Genomic DNA, 22,694 nt, shown 5'->3' on the forward strand with positions numbered 1-22,694 from the left:
AAAAATTAGAACTGAGCTTTAACTGTCTTTCCTACTCAAAATTCAGCTTGAGTTTTATTACTCATGGTATAAAGGATTGTGAGGCCACATGCATAAGTATTGCAAGGATATGAAGTAGGATTTTTCCTCGCTTGTTTGTTTGTTTTAAGCCATCTCTAGAAACTGGTTAATACATTATGTTCTCATGTTTCTCCACTTTATACCCCTGGACATCTGGTGGCCCATCTCTAGCCTAGTTTAACTTTGATGGCCTATATCCTCCTGGCAACCCAAGAGGACTCACTCCATGCCGGTTCCCCTACACTGCCCGCATCCATTCTATAGCAAAAACTCATGTTCTCCCAGCATGTCGATTGATCTCACCTCAACACACTCCCCTGCTCCATCCCCCAAGAATTACTCAGCCAATCCCTTGCCTTCTACGTGCCCTGTTGGAAGCAGAACCTGTTCACAGTTGTTCTTTGCTCTAACCAGTGTAAGTCAGGCTCCAGTCCTCTGTGGCTCCACAGAGCAAGAAGCACATATGAGTGCTCTCCAAGGGGTCACCTGCTATACCCCTCATTAGGCTTTCAATTAGAAAGTCATCCAAAGGAGCACCTGGAGGCAGAAACCACCCTGAAGCCATTCGTTCCATGTCCCTTATTCAATTTGTGGATGCTTATGAGGGGCTTTATAACACTTAAAATGAACATGTTATGCAATACTTGGTTATTATTTATTTTCTAGAGGGAAAAAAATAGAGTTTTGGGTTATCTGTATGCCTCTGAGAATGGAATGCACCTAATCCAACCCTACCTTCAACTATTTATTTTTTACATTACAACTCTGTATCCCATTTAAAAGAAAAAAATTTTTTTGCAGTGGTCCCAGGTGCATGTGAAGTGATGACACTTGTCTGGAGGCCATGTCAGACACACAGGTCCTGCCTCGTATCTGGTTTTTAGAGTTCTGGGTCCTTAGTGAGAGTTAATACAGAGATGATGCTGGCAGGGACATTAGCAGCAAGACGCTCCTATAAGAGCTTTTAATGGCTATTTCCCCAGCACAATACATAAGCTATATCTCTATTCATTGGCTGTAGTGTTAACTAAACAATGATAAGAAGAGCTTTCTAAGGTAACCATACCTCCAAAAAGTGTCCTTATTTTTATTTTAGTTTTGAAAAAGTCTTATTACGAAAATATGAACACACTACTACAAGTTTTTAAACTGTAGAAATTAGTATTCTCATTAGAATAAAAATCTCTACTCAGATTTAATAGATTCATAACACAATTTATATTTTCCTGAACTGCTTTAGCTTTATTACTATATAAAGTATCTTTATTTTCAAAAAACAGAAATGAAGTTATCCTATCAGTACTATTTGTTGAATTTTTTTCATTTTATTTCTTCTTGCATAATCCTACTGTTAAACCTTTCCAAAAAATGTAGCAGAGAGCAATTAATCCTTATAAAGCTTTTACTAATTCAAGTAAAGGTGATGTGCTACATTGCATTTTGTTTGGTTTGCTTTGATTTGATCTGGCTTGATGCTGCCATTTATTTAGTTAAAATAGGTTGGAAACCATTAGCCAAAAGTGTAGTAGGGAAGAGGAAATCTCAAAAAGAAGCTCAGAATCTTTAAAGTATACTTAAATTTAATGTAAAATATTATATTACATGAACTTAGAGATGTAGAAAATATATGCAGTGTGATTTAGTTTTTTTAAATGCCGTCACTTAACGCAGTATACTCATTTTATTGCATTTAATACCTTTATGAAATAAATTTAGCTTCTTTAAGCATGTCCGTGTTTACTCCAGAAAAAAAATTAAGGTCTTAACACTGAAAAGGACTCTTCAGTTATCAAGGACTCCAGACGGAATTGCCACACACTAACTACTCAAGATGATAGTAGGGGAAATACACCAAATTGTAGCAAATGTCAAAGATAATTTGGGATTTGGGTTAACTTGTGTATTTAGTGTTTTGATACTTTTATGAAGCCTCTTCAAGGGCTAATGAATTCTTAGTCTATATTAATTGAATTTGAGCAACTAGTTAAATTGAAATAAAAATTCTGTTTGCCACACTGCTGAAGGGTTTCATTGATACTAACTTCCTAGTACTTGTTTTAATATTATCAGATCATGGTCTTTTGAAGAGCAGGAGTTTGTCTGAAATTTTATATACATTTTTGTAAATTTTTCTTTGAATAAATTAGTTTGGAGCAGTCTGGTGAAGTGTGTGTGTGTGTTGTGTGTGTGTGCACATGCACACAAAAATACATTAAAATTTGGAGTTTAAAAGTTTCTGAAGAAGAGGTTATAGATTTGCATAAGAAGTTTAAGGAGTTCCATAAGATTCAAAGTTTTTGTAACCTATTGAGTTATATCAGAGTGATTCTGAGGCCCAATAACAGAAAGAAGCAGTGAGATTCTTAAAATACAATCATCATGGAGCAAAATAAAGAAGTCCAGTGGACTGGCCTTTCAAAATATAATGGTGCTGATGCTCTGGGTCCGAGGGGTGAAGAGCAACCAAACTTGTTCCACACAGCCCTGCTGTGGAGCCAGTTTATATCCTTTGCACAGACTTCGTTTTTGTTTTGTTTGTCTGTTACATTTTTTTTTTGGCTTTATTGAGGTGTAATTGACAAACTAAATTGTAAGATATTTAAATTGTACAATATGGTGATTTTTTATACATATTCATTGTGAAAGGTTTCCCACCATTGAGTTAACACTGACTGAGAGTTGATCTAAAGAGATGTAGTGTAGGGAATTTAGGCCAATTTAATTCTGGGCACATTCAGATGTGTGCATTGCAAGGTGGAGTCAATATAGAATGAATCACCTTTCCTCTTACCTTGGAAATCCACAGTGACCTGGTGGGAGCACTGAGACTACTTTGAGAGAGTACTGTGGGGGTACATTATTTATACCACAAACTATAAAGTATAAGACCACAATTATAAATATTCTTGCAGATACACTATGACAGGCACCACCTTGACACATTTTTTTTTTCAAAGAAGATGTTGGGGGTAGGAGTTTATTAATTAATTTATTTATTTTTGCTGGGTTGGGTCTTTGTTTCTGTGCGAGGGCTTTCTCTAGTTGTGACAAGCGGGGGCCACTCTTCATCGCGGTGCACGGGCCTCTCACTATCACGGCCTCTCTTGTTGCGGAGCACAGGCTCCAGATGCACAGGCTCAGTAGTTGTGGCTCACGGGCCTAGTTGCTCCGCGGCATGTGGGATCCTCCCAGACCAGGGCTGGAACCCGTGTCCCCTGCATTAGCAGGCAGATTCTCAACCACTGCGCCACCAGGGAAGGCCTTGACACATTTTTATTGGGGGTTGGAAGGAACCTGGTATTTGGTCAAGGTACAGGTCTTTTTAAATTTTTTATTGAAGTATAACATACATACTAGAAATGCAAACCAAAATCACAATGAAATAGCACCTCACACTGGTTAGAATGGCTGTTCTAAAAAGAGAAGAAGTAACAAGTGTTGGTGAGGATGTGAAGCAAAAGTAATTCTTGTGCACTGGGAATTCTTGGTGGGAATGTAAATTGGTACAACCACTATGGAAACAGTATGGAGGTTTCTCAAAAAATTAAAAATAGAATTCCACTTCTGGGTATTTATCCGAAGTAAATAAAAACACAAACTTCAAAAGATATATGCACCCTCATGTTCAATGCAGCATTATTTACAATAGCCAAGACATAGATGTGACCTAAGTGTCCATTGATGGATGAGTGAATTAAAAAAATGTGGGACACAGGCATACCTCAGCGATATTGTAGGTTCAGTTCCCAACCACCTACAAAATTTTGGTGGTGTATATAAAAGTTGTGTTTACATGATACTGTAGTCTATTAAGTGTTCAGTAGCATTACATCTAAAAAACAATGCCTTAATTTTAAAATACTTTGTTGCTAAAAAATGCTAACCATCATTAGAACCTTCAGCAAGTCATAGTAATAACATCAAAGATCACAGTTCACCATAACAAATATAATAATAACGAAAAAGTTTGAAATATTGTAAGAATTACCAAACTGTGACTCAGAGACACAGAGGGAGCAAATGCTGCTGGAAGAATGGCGCTGACAGATTTACTTAGGTTGCCACAAATCCCTTCGATTTGTAAAATGATGCAATATCTGCAAAGCACAATAAAGAGAAGTGCGATAAAATGAGGTGTGCCTGTATGTATGTATGTATGTATGTGTGTGTGTATATATTTGTACATACATATACACATATATAATGGAATATTATTCAGCTATAAAATGAATGAAATCTTGCCATTTGTGACAATGTAGGTGGAACTTGAGGACATTATGCTAAGTGAAATAAGTTAGACAGAGGATTACAAATACCATATGAGGTCACTTATAGAGAGCCACGGGGTTGGGAGGGTGGGAGAAATGGTGTGAAAGGGGTGAAAAGGTACAGACTTCCAGTTATAAAAGAAGTAAGTCCTGGGGATGTAATGTACAGCATGTTGACTATAGTTAATAATACTGAAGTGTATATTGGAAAGTTGCTAAGACAGTCGATTTAAAAAATATGCATCACAAGGAAAAAAATTTATAACTGTGTGGTGATGGATGTTATCTAGACTTATTGTGGTGATCATTTTACAATATATACAAATATTGAATCATTATATTGTACACCTGAAATGAATATAATGTTATATGTCAATTATATCTCAATAATAATTTTTTTTAATTTTTAGATTTTATTTTGGGTCTTTGTTGCTGTGCACGGGCTTTTTCTCTCTAGTTGTGGTGAGCGGGGACTACTTGTCATTGTGGTGCATGGGCTTCTCATTGCAGTGGCTTCTCTTGTTGCAGAGCACAGGATCTAGGCATGCGGGCTTCAATAGTTGCAGCACACAGGCTTCAGTAGTTGTGGCACACGGGCTTCAGTAGTTGTGGCACATGGGCTTAGTTACTCACAGGTATATGGGATCTTCCCGGACCAGGGATCAAACCTGTGTCCCCTGCACTGGCAGGTGGATTCTTAACCACTGCACCACCAGGGAAGTCCTGCTCAACAATAATTTTTTAAAGTATAACATACATACAGAAAACTACACAAAGCATAAGTGCACAATGAATTTTCATGAAATGAACACAGCCAAATCACCAGGATCCCAGAGCCCTACTAGTGACCATTCCAGTCACTACTCCCTAGGTCAATGGTAACTTCTCATACCATAGATAAATTTGCCTACTTTTAATCTTTATATAAATGGAATTATTAATATCACTCTTTTTATATTCAACATCTTTTGAGATTCTTTCATATTATTGCATGTAGTTGTAGTTTGTTTATTCTCATTACTGTATTAGTATTCTATTATGTGAGAGTAGAGGATTTTATTATATACTGATGTTAAATTAACTTCTACAATGTTACTACTCCATTATTTTATCCATAATTTTGATATTCAATTTATTATTTTCACTAACTTGTTATGTTCATGATTCAACTTAAGTTACTCCAGACTTTTGTTTATCACACAAAACCATCAACTCAATCTCTTTAATTTAGGTTCAAAAGCAAAGCAGACCTCAAAATAAAATAGAAAAACAAGGTGAATGATAGTGTATCATATGGTATTATATATAATAAAAGAGTAATCTTTTGTTATATATAGAACTCATACATCAATGAGAAAATGTCAAAGAAGTAAAAAATGTAATGGAAAACATTTATATTTTTACCTATTAAGTTTGCAAAGAATTTTTAAAAGGTAATATCATAACCATATATTTGCATACAATCTTACCATCTTAGGTCCAAAGGCCCATTTTAATTCTTTGTTTGTTGGGAGAGGCATAAGTAAGTAGATAGGTAGGTAGCTGGATAGATAGGAAGATAGATAGATGTTAGATGATAGATAGATAGATAGATAGATAGATAGATGATAGAAAGAGGAACAGGCAGACATGTGTAGAAAAAAGACTGAAAAGATATATACACAAATATCAACAATAGTTATTTATGAATGTTGAAATTCTGTTGATTTTCTTCCTTTTGCTAATCTGTTTTAAAATTAAAATTTAATGAATGTTTAGATATACAGCAAGAAAAATCAATAATAGTTTTAAAAAGTGAATAAGGACTTCCAGTCCAGCATATAAAGAACTTGGAAGTTGTCACTCCCATTCTCACAATAAGAAAAAAAGCTGAATAAGCTGAAAATCAACAATTTTTCTTAGATTCGTCTCAGAATGAGGTCACTGGGCAAAATACTTAGTCCCCAAAACTGGAGAGACAGACAGGCAAATACAACTTACCAGAACAGAAGCCCAAGAACAGAAACCTCTGAGGAACCAATGCTGGGGTAAGAAATCCTAAACTGTAATCGACAAATTGCTGGAAGTTCAGAGTGGACAGACTTGAGCTGAGTCTTAAGGGGACACCACACAGTTTTGTGAGTTTTACCTCCAGGAACCCTACCAGATTCTCACAGTGAAGTTTGAAGAAAAATCCCTTTGTACATCTCTCAGGGGAAGGGGAAGAGAAACTATTTTGAAATACACTCAGGATATTCTCTTCTTCTTAACAAGACCTGTCTTTAAGAGAAACTGATCAGGGTTGTACCAAAGCCACAACATGAAGGAAGGGAAATACCCAACTTCAACCCTGGTCTTACCAAAATGAGGGGAAAAAAATCTGAGAGGAATTTGTAAAGGTCACAGCCCTGGGGCACACGCTTTCTAAAAGATTGAGACCTAATCACAGGACTATAGGATGCTTCCCCTCTCCCTACACCTTACCACAACATTAACAGAGCCTAAATAGCAAGAGGGAATTGCAAAGGAAAGAACTGCACATCTCAGGCCTTATTTAAGAAGCCTCAGGGAAACCCAAAGACAACTGGGAAGACAAAAACAAGGAAACCAGATGAAAGTTTAGCCTCTGATACAGCAAAAGAAAACAATAAATACAGCCTACCCCTAGCCAGATATACATAAAACCACACAATAAACACCTATTTATCTCAGTTTCTTTTACCCAGTACGTCATGTCTGGCTTTCAATTAAAAACTGCACATACAGTAAACGAAAATAAAAACAGCTCAGAGACACATTAAGCATCAGAATCAGACTCAAATATGGAAGAAATGTTGAAATTATCAAACCAAGGACTTGAAACAAGTAAGTATGATGAATGTGCTAATGGAAGAAGTGAACAGCATAAAAGAATAAAGAATAGAGGTACAATATAAGCAGAAGCACAGAAACTCTAAGAAAGAATCAAAAGGAAATGTTAGAATAAAAAAATACCATAACATAAATGAAGAATGCTTTTGATGTGCTCATCAATAGACTGGACATGGCCAAGCAGATGGTCAGTGAGCTTGAAGAAATGTCAATAGAAATTTCAAAAACTCAAGTGCAAAGAGGAAAAAGAGATTGAAAAAGACAGAATATCCAAGAGCTGTGAAATAATTACTAAAGGTGTAACATACATGTAATAGGAATACCAGAAAGAGAAAGGAAGAGAAGAAATATCTGAAGCAGTGATGACCAATAGTTTCCAAAAATTAATACCAAACTGAGAACCGGAAGCTCAGAGAATATCAACCAGAGTAAATATCAAAAAATCTAAACCTAAGCATATCACATTCAAACTGCAGAAAATGAAGACAGAGTGAAAATCTTGAAAGAAGCCAGAGGAGCAAGATTAACAATTGCATCAGACTTCTCTTTAGAAATCATGCAAGCAAGAGAGAAGAGTGAAATATTTTGTGTTGAAAGAAAGAAAAAAAAAACACCTTAGAATTCTATATCCAGCAAAATTATTCTCTGTAAGTGCAAGAGAAATGAAGTCTTTCTCAGACAAACAAAAAATGAGGGAATTTGTCATCAGGAGACTTATCTTGCAAGAAATGCAGAAAGAATGTCTTCAGAAAGAAAGAAATGGCATAGGTCAGAAACTCAGATCTAGTTTTTATTCTTAATTTAAAATAGTTCAAATAACAATAGCAACAGTGTATTCTGTGATTATAGATTAAGGGTAAGTGGAATGAATGAAAGCAGTGTTATAAGGTACAGAAGGGAGAAGGAATTGGGAATAATCTATTATAAGGTACTTGAATGGAGTAGTATTGTGTGATTTGAAAGAGTAGTTGGATTAGATGTAAATGTATATTGCAAACCCAAGGGCAACCACTTAGAAAAGTTTAAAATGAAGTAGAATTGGTATGTTAAGAGAGGAGGAAAAAAATGGAATTGTAAAAATTCTCAGTTGAAAACATAGAGGGCAGAAAAATAAAGAAAAGAAAAAGAAACTGAGCAATGGTGACAAATATCAATAGAAAACAATAAAAAATATGGTAGATATTAATCCAGCTATAAAAACTATCACTTTAAACAGCAGTGGCCTAAATATACCAATTAAAAGGCAGAGATTGTCAGAGTGAATAAAAAAGACCTAATTGTATATTAAGAAACTCACCTTAAATATAAAGACAGAGATAAGAACTAAAAGTAAAGTAAAGCAATGGAGAAAGTAAAGGGATGCTAACACTAGTCAAAAGATAGGTGGAGTAGCTATATTAATTTCAGATGAAACCAGCTCCAGAGCAAGGAGAATTATCAGAGATGAGGAGCAACATTATGTAATGATAAAGAGATCAATTATTCATGAAGACATAATGTGTCAAATTATGACGTAATGTGTGTGCACAACAGAACATCAAAATATGAGACAAAAACTGATAAGAACTGCAAGGAGACATAGATGAATACACCATTATAGCTGTAGTCTTCAACACACCTCTGTCAGCAGTTGACCAGTCTAGCAAGCAGAAAATCAGTAAGGACATAATTGAACTGAAGAGCACCATCAATCAACTGGATTTAATTGATATCATAAAATACTTCATCCAATACAGCAGAATACACCTTCTCCTCAAATTCCCATGGAACACACTAAGAGAGACCACATTCTGGGCCACAAAACACACCTTACTAAATTTAAAAGGTTTTAATAGAAATTTTATGAGATATTCCCAGACCACAGTGGAATTAAACTAGATATCAATAACAGAAACATAGATGGAAAACCACAAAATACTTAGAGTTAAGCAACACACTTCTAAATAACGTATGGGTCAAAAAGAAGTTTCAAGAATAATTTTAAAATATTTCAAACTAAATAAAAATACATGTTATATAAATTTGTGGATGCAGTGAAAGCTGTGCTTGGAAATTTATACATATATGCATTGATGCATATGTTAGAAAACTCTAAAATCAATAATCTAAACTTTTACGTTAGAAAACTAGATAAACAAGGGCAAATTAAATCCAATTAAGCAGAAGAAAAGAAATAAGAATTAGAGCAGACATTAATGAAATTGAAAACAGAAAACTGATAGAGAAATACAATCTGATAGAGAGCTGGTTGTTGGAAAAAATCAGTAAAGTTGATGAGCCTCTAGTCAGAGAGCGGACACAAGTTACTAATATCAGAAAAAAAAGAGGGACAATTACTACTGATCCCATGGACATTAAAATAAGAAAGGAATATTGTAAACAACTCTATGCCCACAAATATGAAAACCTACATGAAATGGACAAACTCTTTGAAAGGCACAATCTACCAAAACTCACCAAGAAAACAGTTAATATAAATATGCCTACATGTATAAATGAATAAGCCTGTATCTATTATTAAAGATAGCAGTCTATTCAACTAAATAAATTGAATCTATAAGAAATAACCTTCCAAAATAGAAAGCAACAGCCCAGATTAGTTCACTGATGAATTCTAGCAAACATTTACAGGAGAAATTATACCAATTCTTTACAATTTTTCGTGAAAATAGCAGAGGGGCTACTTCCTAACTCAATCTAGGAATCCAGCATTACCTTAATACTCAAACCTAACAAAGTCATTGCAAGAAAGGCAAACAATTTCTTTCATGAACATAGGTGCAAAATTTTTCAATGAAGTATGAGTATATCACATCCAACAATGTATAAAAAGAAGTATATGCCACAACCAAGTGGGATTTATTCCAGATACACAAGGCTAGTTCAACATTCCATAGGCAACAGGCTAAAAATCATATGCTCATATCAATTTGACAAAATCCAACACCCATTCAATGATTAAAATTTTCAGCAAATTAGCAATAGAGGGGAACTTCCTCAACTTGATAAAGCACATTTACCAAAACCCTACAGCTAACATCATACTTAATTGTGAAATACTAGATGATTTCCCTCTGAGTTTAGGAACAAGGCAAGATGTTCCCTCTCACCACTCCTATTCAACATCTTACTGAAGGTCCTAGCTAATATAATGACAAGAAAAGGAAACTGAACATACATAGATTGCGAAGGAAGAAATAAAACTGTCTTTGTTCACAGATGACATGATGGTCTATGTAGAAAATCCCAAGGAATCAACAACCACAGCAACAAAACTCCTAGAATTAATAAGTAATAATAATAAAGTTGCAGGATATAAGGTTAATACACAAAAGTCAACTGATTTCTTATATATTAGCAATGAACAATTGGAATTTGAATTTTAAAACACAATACCATTTCATTAGTGTTTAACAAAAATGTTAAATGCTGTTAGATATAGATATAAGGCTAACAAAATATGCACAAGATTTATATGGGGGAAAATACTGAAAGAATTTCAATATTTGCTGAAAAAAATTTTTTAAATCAAAATAAACGGAGGGATATTCCATGAATGGAGATAGGAAGACTTAATATTGTCAAGATGTTAGTTCTTCAATATTAGATCTATAGATTTAACACAATCCAAATCAAAATCCCAGCAAATTATTTTGTGGATATTGACAAACTTATTCTAAAGTTTATGGAAAGGACAAATGACACAGAATAACACAATACTGAAACAGAATAACAAAGTAAGAGGACTAATACCATCTGACTTCAAGACTTACTATAAAAGCTACTGTAATCAAAACAGTATAGTACTGTTAAGAAAATAGGCAAATACATCAGTTGAATAGAATAGAGAGCCCAGAAATAGACCCACACAAATATAGTCAACTTATACTTGACAAAGGAGCAAAACAGCTCAATGGAGAAAGGATAGTCTTCCCAACAAATAGTGCTGGAACAACTGAAGATCCACATTCAAAAAAAGAGGAAGAAAATGAACCTAGACATAGACCTTATACCTTTTAAAAATATTACCTCAAAATGGATCATTCACCCAAATGTAAAATGTTAAACTAAAAATTCTTAGAAAATAACATAGGAGAAAATCTAGATGACTTTTGGTTTGGTGATATGTTTTTAGATTCAACACCACAGGCATGAAAGAAAAAAGTGATGTCAGTTTATTAAAATTAAAACTTTTGGCTCTGTGAAAGACACTGTTAAGAAAATGAGAAGACAAACCACAGACTGGGAGCATAATATCAAAACAAACAAATAACTGAAAATGGACTAGTATCCAGAATACACAAAGAATTCTTAAAGCTCAAAAATGAGAAACAACCAATTAAGAATGGACAAAAGATCTGAATAGACACCTCACCAAATAAGATATACAGATGACAAATAAGTATATGAAAAGATGTTCAACATCATATATCATTAGGACATTTCAAAGTAAAACAATGAAGACACCACAACCGCCTATTAGAACAGTCAAAATCCAAAACACAGACAACACCAAATGCTGGTGAGAATGTGGAGCAAAAGGAACTCTCATTCATTGCTGGTGGGAATGCAAAATGGTACAGCCACTTTGGAAGACAGTTTAGCAGTTTCCTACAAAACTAAACATACTCTTACCATGTGATACAGCATTCATACTCCATGATATTTACCCAAATGAGTTGAAAACTATTGTCTATACACAAACCTGCACATTAATGCTTATAGAATCTTCATTCATAATTGTCAAGACTTAGAAGCAACCAAGATGTTCTTCAATAGGAAACTGTGCTACATTTATACAGTTAAATATTTTTTCAGCAATAAAAAGAAATGAGCTATCAAGCCACAAAAAGACGTGGAGGAACCTTAAATTCATAGTGCAAAGCTAAAGAAGCCAATCTGAAAAGGCTATACAATTCCAACTCTATGACATCCTAGAAAAGGCAAAATTATAGAGACAGGAAAAATATCAGTGGTTTTTAGATTTTGAGAGAGGCAAGGTAGAGCATAGGACATTTTAGGGGCAGTGAAACTATTCTATAGGATACTGTAATGGTAGATACATATCATTATATATGTCAAAGCTCATAGAATTTACAACACAAAAAGTGAACCCTAATGTTAACTATGTACTTTAGTTAATAATAATGTATCAATAATGGCTCATCAATTATAACAAATGTGCTACACTGATGTAAGATGTTACTAATAGGGGAAACTAGAGATGGGGCAATTCTCTGTACTTTCTGTCCAATTTTTCTGTAAACCTAAAATGGCTCAAAGAAGTCTATTTTTTTAAAAAGCTTAGATTTTTTAAAAAGTGAAACAGAGAGCATATCACAGGAGGAGTAATGAGCCCAACAAAATCTCTGACCACAAGGACACACCAGTGTCGTACGGTATCAGCAGACAAAAATAAATTTTATTTGCATAATATCAACCAGGTCCATCCTTGCAGAAAATTTGTGGGTCCTTTCACTGTGTGTCTTTGTGCATTCTATAGTCATGACCTTGAAATAGAATATAATGAAGCCTACTTATTGGTCTTCTGTTCTATTCAGTGTGCTTGGTTTTTATTTTCCTTTTGTGGTAGATACATTATTGACACAGAGTGGTAAAAAACAGAGTCCCCAAAAATGACTTGCAGACATTTTTTTTAATCTCTTTGAAGTGTCAAGCTAATGCTGCATATGAGACATATTTTTCTCCCAATACTATTTGTTGGGAAATTCTGCCCATGGTTTCTCCTGGATGGGAATAAATACATTCAAAATACTACTTCAGAGACTGAGAAAAATTCAGAATTCTGTTTCTCAAGGATTAGATGTACTACTGTAATAGGTACACCTCACATGTTATTTTGAGGCATGACCATACATTAAGTGTGCACCTTAAACAAACAAGTACACCATAAGATTTCATTGCCCCTGTGGAATACATTTTTCTAAATATACTAGTAATAGGAGAGTTGTTTAGCAAGAAAAAATGTAATAAAATAAAAGCATTAAATTTCTTTGATTTTCATTGAAAAAATATATGCGTTTCTTTATTGACTCATTAATTTAGTATATCTTTCAATCAACATTTATAGAAGTGTGCTGCACTAAAAGCTAAAAACACAAAGATGAATAAAACACTGTCAGTGTGATTGAGGAACTCTAGCCTGGGGATGAATGAATGGAGACTTAGATGGACAATTATCATGTAGATACTATGATGAGATTTATAATAGAGCTATGAATACAGTGGCCTGGAAAGTACAGGAATGACTGGAGTAATTAGTTATGATTATCCCTAGAAAAAAAAAAGACTTAAGGGAACAGGAATCTTTTTCTTATATATGAAAGGCTGTCAAATACAGGGGGCGGGGGTGACCTAAATATGCTGAATGAAAACGGTATGGTATATGCCAGTGATTATAAAGTAATTTTATTTTAGGCTCCCATTTTCTGCTTCAAATTCACTCTATGATGCTAGTTCTTCCCACGGACCTGGTCACAAACCTCTATGGGCCCATGATTTCTTTGGTCACTCTCCTGTGAAACATTCTATAATGACAGTAAATCCCCAAACATAGTATTGATTAAATATGCAGTTGCAAGGCATAATCAAACTGCACACCTAATTTAAGAGTGAGGCTTCTTTTTTCCAAGGTTCCACACATGGAAAAGTGGGCAGTTGTTGGTTTCTTCTGTCTTTTCCCATCTAGCATATTTACTCCTTGTTCCCATCTCACTAACCATGGTTTCTGATATGTCCAGAGATAGAATGGAAGGGGCTGGAGAAGTTGGGACCAGCAGTCTTCTTGCCTGCTATGATAATTGAACTTTGGTGCTCCCTGGGTTGGGCAGAAGTGGAAGCCACCATTCTCTTGTGGTTGCTTTTGTAGGCCCTTGGCTGACCACATCCCTGTCTCTGGGAATATCTCCCTTGCAGCTGTCTTTGATTAGGGAGAATGGATCTCTAGTTTGGCTAGTTACATAATTTTTCCTCATCCCCTAGGGATCCAGTAATATCTATTGCTTTTCTTTGCTGTCGCTTCACCCCTCCAGGAAGCCCTCTTGGAAAGGAACCTGAGAAGACCCATGCCAGCTAACTCTCATCTGGATTACAACTGGCCCTCTAGAAGCCTATATTCGTTGTCCCAGCGAACCCTAGGAGTAATTCACTTCCCAAACTTCGCTCTCTATTTTGCTGCTACAGGCTCATTCATCAGCCGCTTGCGTTCGTTGTCTTGATATGGTGCCATCACCAATCAACTGTGTCCCTCACAGTGAAGGAGACACATCATTAAAAGCCCTCTCCTGGCTTGGACAGAGAGGAAGCAAAACTTACAGAAGACTTCTCTCCTAGAGTCCCCTCCTCATCTCTGACTCCTGATTCTGCCCACTCAACCCCAGAGTCAGCAAGGGATTTAAGAATCATCTATTGCACTACTTAGTACCTCCAGTCCAATGTTGATAGAACTGATGAGAACAGACAAGCTTGCCTTATTCTTATTCTCAAGAGTAAAGGGTTTATTTACTGTTCTACCATCAACTATGATGCTGGCAGAAGGATTTTCACAGATCAGTGAGAGGGTTAAGGATTTTCTGCTTCTTGGCCTTCTATTTGAATTTTCTATCACTTGCATAAAATGTGACTTAGCTGAAACTTCCACTTTCAAAATCCTACTACATTTGGAAGTTACTGACAGCATATCTATCTATTTAGATCAAGTTAAAATTTTGCTTTCATTAATTCTGCAAATTAAAAAAGTAAACTATAGCTATATTCTATAAATACAAAAAAAGTATATCATGTGTATTATCCAGGCAGGAAAAAAAAGGTTAGCTACATGCAATCAAAATTTAGTCTATGCCACAAGACAGTGAAACAGCATGTATATAATTTAAGGAAGTAGAGAATGTACTTAGGCAACTTGTCTTCCATGTACAGTGGAAATATAGAAACTCTCAGGTATAATTTAAACTATTACCCTATTACCCAAATCATTTTATTAAGGAAAAAGAATCTTACTTGAGAACTTCCTCCAACTGACCAAAGGTAAATCCAATAAATAATTAAAATATGTGAAAGTCATAATCCAAAAGACTGGTGGTAAATAATGGAAATCATTTACATTTTTATTAAGTATGCAATAAATAAAACCTCATGATAGTGGTAGAATAGATAGCTCTGAAATGAATAGAGATATATTTATGTTCTTGGTATATAATAAAAGCTTTTGGTAGAAAACATCACACATTAGTGAGGATGAGATAGATTAGTCAACAAATGCTCTCAAAAGAAGTTATTCTGAGGAAAAAACAATTTCTTGCCCTATTCTCCACATGAAAACACATTGAAAATTGATTTAAAAGCAATTCTTTTTTAGAAAGGAAAAAGAAGCAAAGAAAGAAATCTATAGAAAAAAAGAAAAAATCCTATTCAAAAATAGAGGTTTAGGGACTTCCATGGTGGCACAGTGGTTGAGAACCTGCCTGCCACTGCAGGAGATGCCAGTTCAATCCCTGGTACAGGAAGATCCCACATACCGCTGTGCACCTAAGCCTGTGCGCCACAACTACTGAGCCCTTGTGCTCTAGAGCCCACGTGCCACAACTACTAAGCCCTTGTGCTGCAACTACTGAAGCCCACATGCCTAGAGCCCATGCTCCACCACAAGAGAAGCCACCGCAATGAGAAGCCCACGCACCACAATGAAGAGTAGCCCCCGCTCACCGCAACTAGAGAGAAAGCCCGTGCACAGCAATGAAGACCAAACACAGCCAAAACAAACAAACAAACAAAAGAAAGAGCAAAAATAGAGGTTTACATTTAGCTAATGTTAGGATAGGGGAAACTTTTCATGCCTAAAGACAGCAGAAGAAATCATGAAGATAAATGTCAAATAAATTTAACTTAAAAATTAGTTTTTATGTTTAAAAATATAATTAAAAGGAAAATAGACAATCTTTGAAAACTATCAGTATTAGCAATGTATAAAATAACTATACAATTCAGGCTTAACCTGACAATTTACAATAGAAAATATATAACTGGCTATTAAAAAAAAATTTTTTTTTAAGTTTAACCTTTCTAGTCATAAAAATGCAAATTAAAACAAAGAGGTGCCACTTGTCTTCAATCCATTTCATTTAAAATTTTTAAAATAAATCATATGTAATCCTGGCAAAAGTAGTAGTGAGATCAGTGCTCCTAAAGCTGTGGTAGATGGGTGCATTGGTATTACCTTCTGAAAATAATTCAACAATATGAATACAAAGTTAAAATATTTTGCACAAGTAAGTTATCTGAAGTCATGCAGAGAAAGTGGAGTGGTTAAACATACAAGGATAGATAAAAATCAAAACTACAAATATTATACTTATGTTATAATAAATATTTAACAAGAAGGGATGGTTAAATAAGATGTGCCCACAAGGTGAGATACATAACTGTTCACAATGAGAGTTTCAAAGAGTTTTAAAGATGTGGGAAAAGCCTATGCTGAAATATGAAATGAAATTCTCTGTATATAAAATTATGTGTAATATGATCCCAATTTTGTTAAAAAATAGACACCTAGAGAAACAGGTAGAGAAAGAATATTCCAAATATTGATTGTAGTTATTCTGGGATATTTGATATCATAGGTAATTTTAATTTCTACAGGGAGTGTGTCACATTTATACTCTGAAAAATTATAAAAGATAAAATATTCTTAGACCCTGTTAACTGACCCCTATCATCCAGGTGAAAGGAAGGCATGTTTCTGCCATGCTCTGAAATGGCCAAGACACACCTGGAGTATGGTATCCCGTCCCAGATACTGCATTCTCAAGGGTAATGTGTAGAAATGCTGGCTATCTTTTGAACAGGGTGAGCAGAAAAATGAGGGTGGGGGTAAGGCGCGGTGATAAGCTGTATGAGAATAAGTGAGAGGATCTGAGAACTTTAGCTTAGGACAGAGAAGCTAAATGCTATTACTCATCTGTTTTCAAGTGTTTGAGCAGCTGTTATCAGAAAAATGTGTGGCATTGTCTTACTGTGATTTGGATAAAGGAGGCAGATTTTGTCGGAATGAAGAATGTTCCCATCCATTTAATTGTCCCATGATGACATCACAGAGCAGAGAGGTCTCTGTCTTTTGAATAGTCCAGGGTTGTGGCATAAGGGTCACCCCTCCTGGGTCACTGCTTGGGCCTCCATGCCTAAGATTCAGTGCTCCTCATTAGAAGAAGGTGCAATGGGAGAGTTATTGATGAAAGGACTTCAGACTGAAATTGGAAAGCGTCACATTCCAACAAACTTAATGAAAAGAGACAGAACATAAAGTCCTTTCATCAATTCAGATTTTAAATTTGGCATATATTAGATTATATATGATAGTAAGCTCACTAAGAATAAAGGAGCAGGAGAGAGGAAAAGAGCTTGAGGTTTAAATTCTTGTTGTTGTATTATCAACAGTGATTGACAATTGATTGCACATTTCGCCCGTGACCAAAGGCTGTTATTTTGCATGTGAAATTAGTATCTGATATTCTTTTAGCCAATGATTTGGAATTTAGTAAGACCAGGGTGTGGTTTTCACCCTTGTGAAAGCAGTCATCTAAAATGTCTCTATTCTGTTTAACCTCAAAGACAGAGATGTGATGTTTCTCTGAAGTAACTCCAGAAAGAAGGTTAGATGCATTCCCACAGAGAATATGATTGAATTTTTTAATATGCTCCATAATGAGCATGGATTGTCACATATTTTCCATTTCTAAAATAGATAAAGTGCTTTGAAATTTGTTGTACATTAAGAGACTGCTCCCTTTTCCTATCAGTTTAAAAATGGAATTGATTTTTGCAAACATACTGTTTTCTGGCTGTGAGGAGTGCTGTTAAATTTTCAAATAATTCCCATCATTGGCTTCATTAACTTAGATAGTGGGGATGTTGATAGTTTTAGTATTAATGTGGACCAAGAAGTTGCATCTTGTGTTTGAGAGAGTGTTTTCATCATAAAAATAATACAGTTTTTGTTATAATTATTTCATGTTTGGCTATCTTGAGGAAAACAATCCTCTAAAAATGTCTCTATTCCACCATGATAATTTCTGATGAGACTATTTTTTATTTGCTACATTAAGAGAAGTGATGGCAAATTCGATACAGATACATTCTCCAAGGCAGACAATATTTTCTCCAGAGAAAATATATTTAGTATCATTTTTCTGAGAAATCCTGGTCTAGAAACCTCTTAAAACATACAAGTTGTTATATTATCTTATTTATTCATATGATGTCTTACATTTTATCTCTTCTTTTTAAAATACCTAAAAACGTGCTAGAAAAAAAATTATGTGATTGTGAGGTTACTCTCAGCAACCTTCATTAATGTTCGATATTTAAGCACACTTACAAGGGTAACTACTTATAATCTAGGTAACCTAAAATTGGTCTTTTTTTCCTTCATCAAATCTCAAGTTCCTGAAAAGTGTCACTGAAAGCAATAAAAACCCCCAGAGATCCCTAAGACCGAATGATTTTTTGTGTGCCTTAGAGACAGGGGATGGTGATGTTTACATTGATGATACCCTTTTTTGTCTTGGTTGGTTCTTTAGCTTCCTTTGATTGTGAGGAAGGAGAGTGAGGTCCTGCGTACTTAGGCACCGTCCCCGTCACCACCCAACACACACACAGGCAGCACTGGGAGAACAAATACCTCAGTCTTCCAATGTTGGGAAAGAAGATGGCTATAGATAAAAACAGCACCCAGAGAGCATTCACTGGGTGTCCGGCACTGTTCTCAGTACTTTATATAAATTTGTTCACCCAGCCTTCACAACAACCACAGGAAGCATTGTTATTTTCTCTTTGCCAATGAGGACTCTCAGGCACAAAACGCTTAAGTTGCACAAAGTCCCACAAGTGGTAAGTGGGGAGCCAGTATTGAACAGGTGATTTGCTCCAGGGCTCATCCTCTTCATCACAACACCTTACAAAGGGCCCCTCTACAAAGCTAGTATTGGCATGTAATATGATTGCTTATAAATTTTCTTTTTAATCCTTATATTACTCTTGTACGGGAGGAAGAATAATTTTCTCCCTACTCTCTGAGTTCCTAGCTGAACCCTCTGATAAAAGACGGATTAACAAGAAGAAAAAAACAAAGAGAAATCTATTAACATGTGTACCTCATATATACGTGGAAGATACCCAGGAAAAATGTGTAGCTCCCATGAGTTACACAGCGGTGGCTTAGAATTCAGGGTTAAATACCATCTTAATAGGGAAAGGGGAGAGGGATGTAGGCCTGTGAGAGAAGAATCAATGGTTTTTAGGAAAGATGACTGGTCCCTTAGAAGAACAGTTGGGGGAGGTATGACAGAGTTTGTCTGGGTTTGATGTTGACTTCTAGTCTCTTCTCTCATAAGAATCAGTCTTCCTCAGTTGAATCCCAGGGAGGGGATTAGCGGCAATTGAGTTTCTTTTGGAGGATCTGTCTGTAGACAAATAAGGCGAGTTGAGAGAAAGCTGCTTTAAATGCTATATCTCAAAATAATCAATATGCCAAAGCAAGATATTTTGGGGTGGGCTGTTCTACTATCCTTCACTCCTTTAGGTTTGCATTAATTTTTAGCCCCATTTCATAGATAAGGCAACTGAAGTTCAGATACTGAGTTTTCTTTTGTTTTCCCCTGGGACATGTTCTCCTTTAGGAGGAGCCAGGAATGAACCTTGGTCTTCTGAATTACATTCCATTGCTTCTTCCCCTAACTGGGCTGCCTGTCAAAGCCAGGCCCTGAGGCTAACATGACAGTTCCTGAAGGAAAGCAATTAGGGTGAGTTAGGACTTATAATAAACCAAGGAAAAGGAAAGGTATAACCTTTTCAATGAAACAATCTTAATTAAAGGCAAAGTAGATTAAATCTTTTAAACAGACATGCCTGTCTAGAAATCTCACACCACCGAGTATAATTATACTGGCAAAATTTAGAGTGAAGGAGAGGAGAGAAAAGAAGGAGTATTATCTTTGGATACTAGAGAGTCCCAGCACAGCAAGAAAATGGATGATGAGATAACACAGATTTTAAAAATGGGACGAAGGCATCATCCAGGTTGGAGATCTCACCTTCTACACCAGGATGTTTTGACTTTAGTATGTTTTAATATCTAGTAAGTCTCATCTCCCCAATCCCCATTGTGCTCCTCACTCAATGCTCTTCATTTTAGGTTTTTCCTAGTTATTTTTCCATTTGAATTTTGGAACCAATTTTCTAACATCAGAAAAACAAAAAACTTTTTGGTGTTTTAATTGGATTTGCTAAATTTATGTAAAACTTGGGAGAACTGACTTCTTTATGAAGTTAAGTTATCCTATCCATTTGACATATTTACTTTTGTGTCTTTCAGGAACATCTTTAATTTTCCTCATGCAACCTTTTACACATTTCTTGTTAGGTTTCTTTTTATTTTGTTTTTAATTTTTTATTGATGTAACATTATTATAACATTATATGTTTCATGTGTACATTATATTTCAACTTCTGTATACATTATAGTACTCACCACCCCCCAAAGTTTAGTTTTCATCTGTCACTGTACAGTTGACCCCCTTTACAATTTTGCCCTCCCCCCTGCCCCTTCCCCTCTAATACCTGCTATTCTGTTCACTGTAGCTACATGTTTGTTTTTATTTGGTTTGGTTTGTTCATTTATTTTGTTTTTTTCTGTTTTGTGTTTTAGATTCTACATATGAATGAAGTCATATGGTATTTGTCTTTCTCTGTTGGACTTATTTCACTTAGCATAATACTTTCAAGGTCAATCCATGTTGTCTCTAACGGCAAGATTTTTAATCTTTTTTATGGCTTCTTCATTCATTCATTCATGGGTACTTGGCTTATTTCCATATCTTAGCTATTTTAAATAATGCTGCAATAAGCACTGGGGGGCAAATTTCTTTTCGAATTACTGTTTTCGTGTTCTTTGGGTAAATACACAGAGGTAGAATAACTAGACCATATGGCAGTTCTATTCTGAATTTTTTGAGGAATCTCCATGATGGTTTCCATAGTGGCTGCACCAATTTACATTCCCACCAATAATGTATGAGGGTTCTATTTTCTCCACATGCTCTTCAACACTTGTTATTTTTTGCGTTCTCTATAATAAATATTCTAATGAGTGTGAGGTGATATCCTATTGTGGTTTTGATTTGCATTTCCCTAATAATGAGTTATGTTGAATATCCTTTCATGAACCTGTTGGCCATCTGTATGTCTTCTTTGGAAAAAATGTCTATTCAAATCCTCTGTCCATTTTTTAATCAAGTTGTTAGGTTTTTTTTTTTTTGATGTTGAATTGTATGAACTCTGTATATTTTGAATATTAACTTCTTATTGGATATATAATTTGCAAATATCTCCCATTTGGTAGGTTGTCTTCTTGTTTGGTTGATGGTTTACTTTGCTGTACAGAAACTTTTTAATTTGATGTAGTTTCATTTTTTATTTTTGCTATTGTTTACTTTACCTGAGGGGACATATGTAGAAAGTTTCTAAGTCAAATGTTTTCTTCCAGGAGTTTTATACTTTCATGTCTCACTTTCAAGTATTTCATCAATTTTCAGTTGAGTTTTGTGTATAGTGTAAGAGAATAGTCTACTTTCATTCTCTTGCCTGTGGCTGTCCAGTTTTCCCAACACCATTACTAAAGAGGCTGGCCTTTCTCCATTGTATGTTCTTTGCTCCTTCATATATGAATTAACTGTTCATATATGTGTGGGTTTATTTCTGGGTTCTTGATTCTGTCTCATTGATTTGTGTGTCCATTTTTCTGCCAATACAATGCTGTTTTGATCACTATGGCTTTGCAGTATAATTTGAAATCAAGGTGTGTGATACTTGTAGCTTTACTCAGGATTGCTCTGGCTATTGGGAAGCTTTTGAAATTCCATGTAAATTTAAATAACTTTTTGGTTCTTTTTCTGTGAAAAATTGTCATTGAGATTTTGATAGCATTTACATTGAATCTGTAGATTGCTTTAGGTAATATGGACATTTTAACAATGCTAATTCTTCTAACCCATAAGCATGGAATATTTTTCCATTTCTTTGTGTCTTAAATTTCTTTCAGCAATGGTTTTATTGTTTTCAGTGTAGAGGTCTCCTTGATTAAATTTATTCCTAGGTATTTTGTTCTTTTTGCTGCTACTGTGAATAAGATTGTTTTCTTAATTTCTTTTTCTGCTTGTTAGTTGTTAGTGTATAGAAGTGCAGCAGACTTTGTATATTGATTTTGTACCCAGAAATACTTGTTTATTGTTTCTAATAGGCTTGTGGTAGAGTCTCTAGGGTTTTCTGTATCTAAAATCATGTCATCCACAAATAGTGACAGTTTACTTCTTCCTTTCCAGTTTGGATGCTATCTATCTATCTATCTATCTATCTATCATCAATTGATTTATTTATTTTTGTGCCTAAGTGCTCTGGCTAGGACTTATATTACTGTGTTGAATAAGAGTGGTAGGAGTGGGCATC

General features: G+C 35.1%; 1 protein-coding gene across 5 annotated transcripts in view; it reads left to right on the forward strand.

Moving 5' to 3' along the window:
- The window catches only part of RGS7 (regulator of G protein signaling 7), a gene marked incomplete at its 3' end in the record, with an annotated part of 607,621 nt that overhangs the window by 523,806 nt on the left and 61,121 nt on the right, over nucleotides 1–22,694 (forward strand). The gene's annotated exons all lie outside the window — the stretch shown is intronic.

This window comes from Stenella coeruleoalba (genome assembly GCF_951394435.1).
Source record: "Stenella coeruleoalba genome assembly, chromosome: 1".
NCBI lineage: Eukaryota > Metazoa > Chordata > Mammalia > Artiodactyla > Delphinidae > Stenella > Stenella coeruleoalba.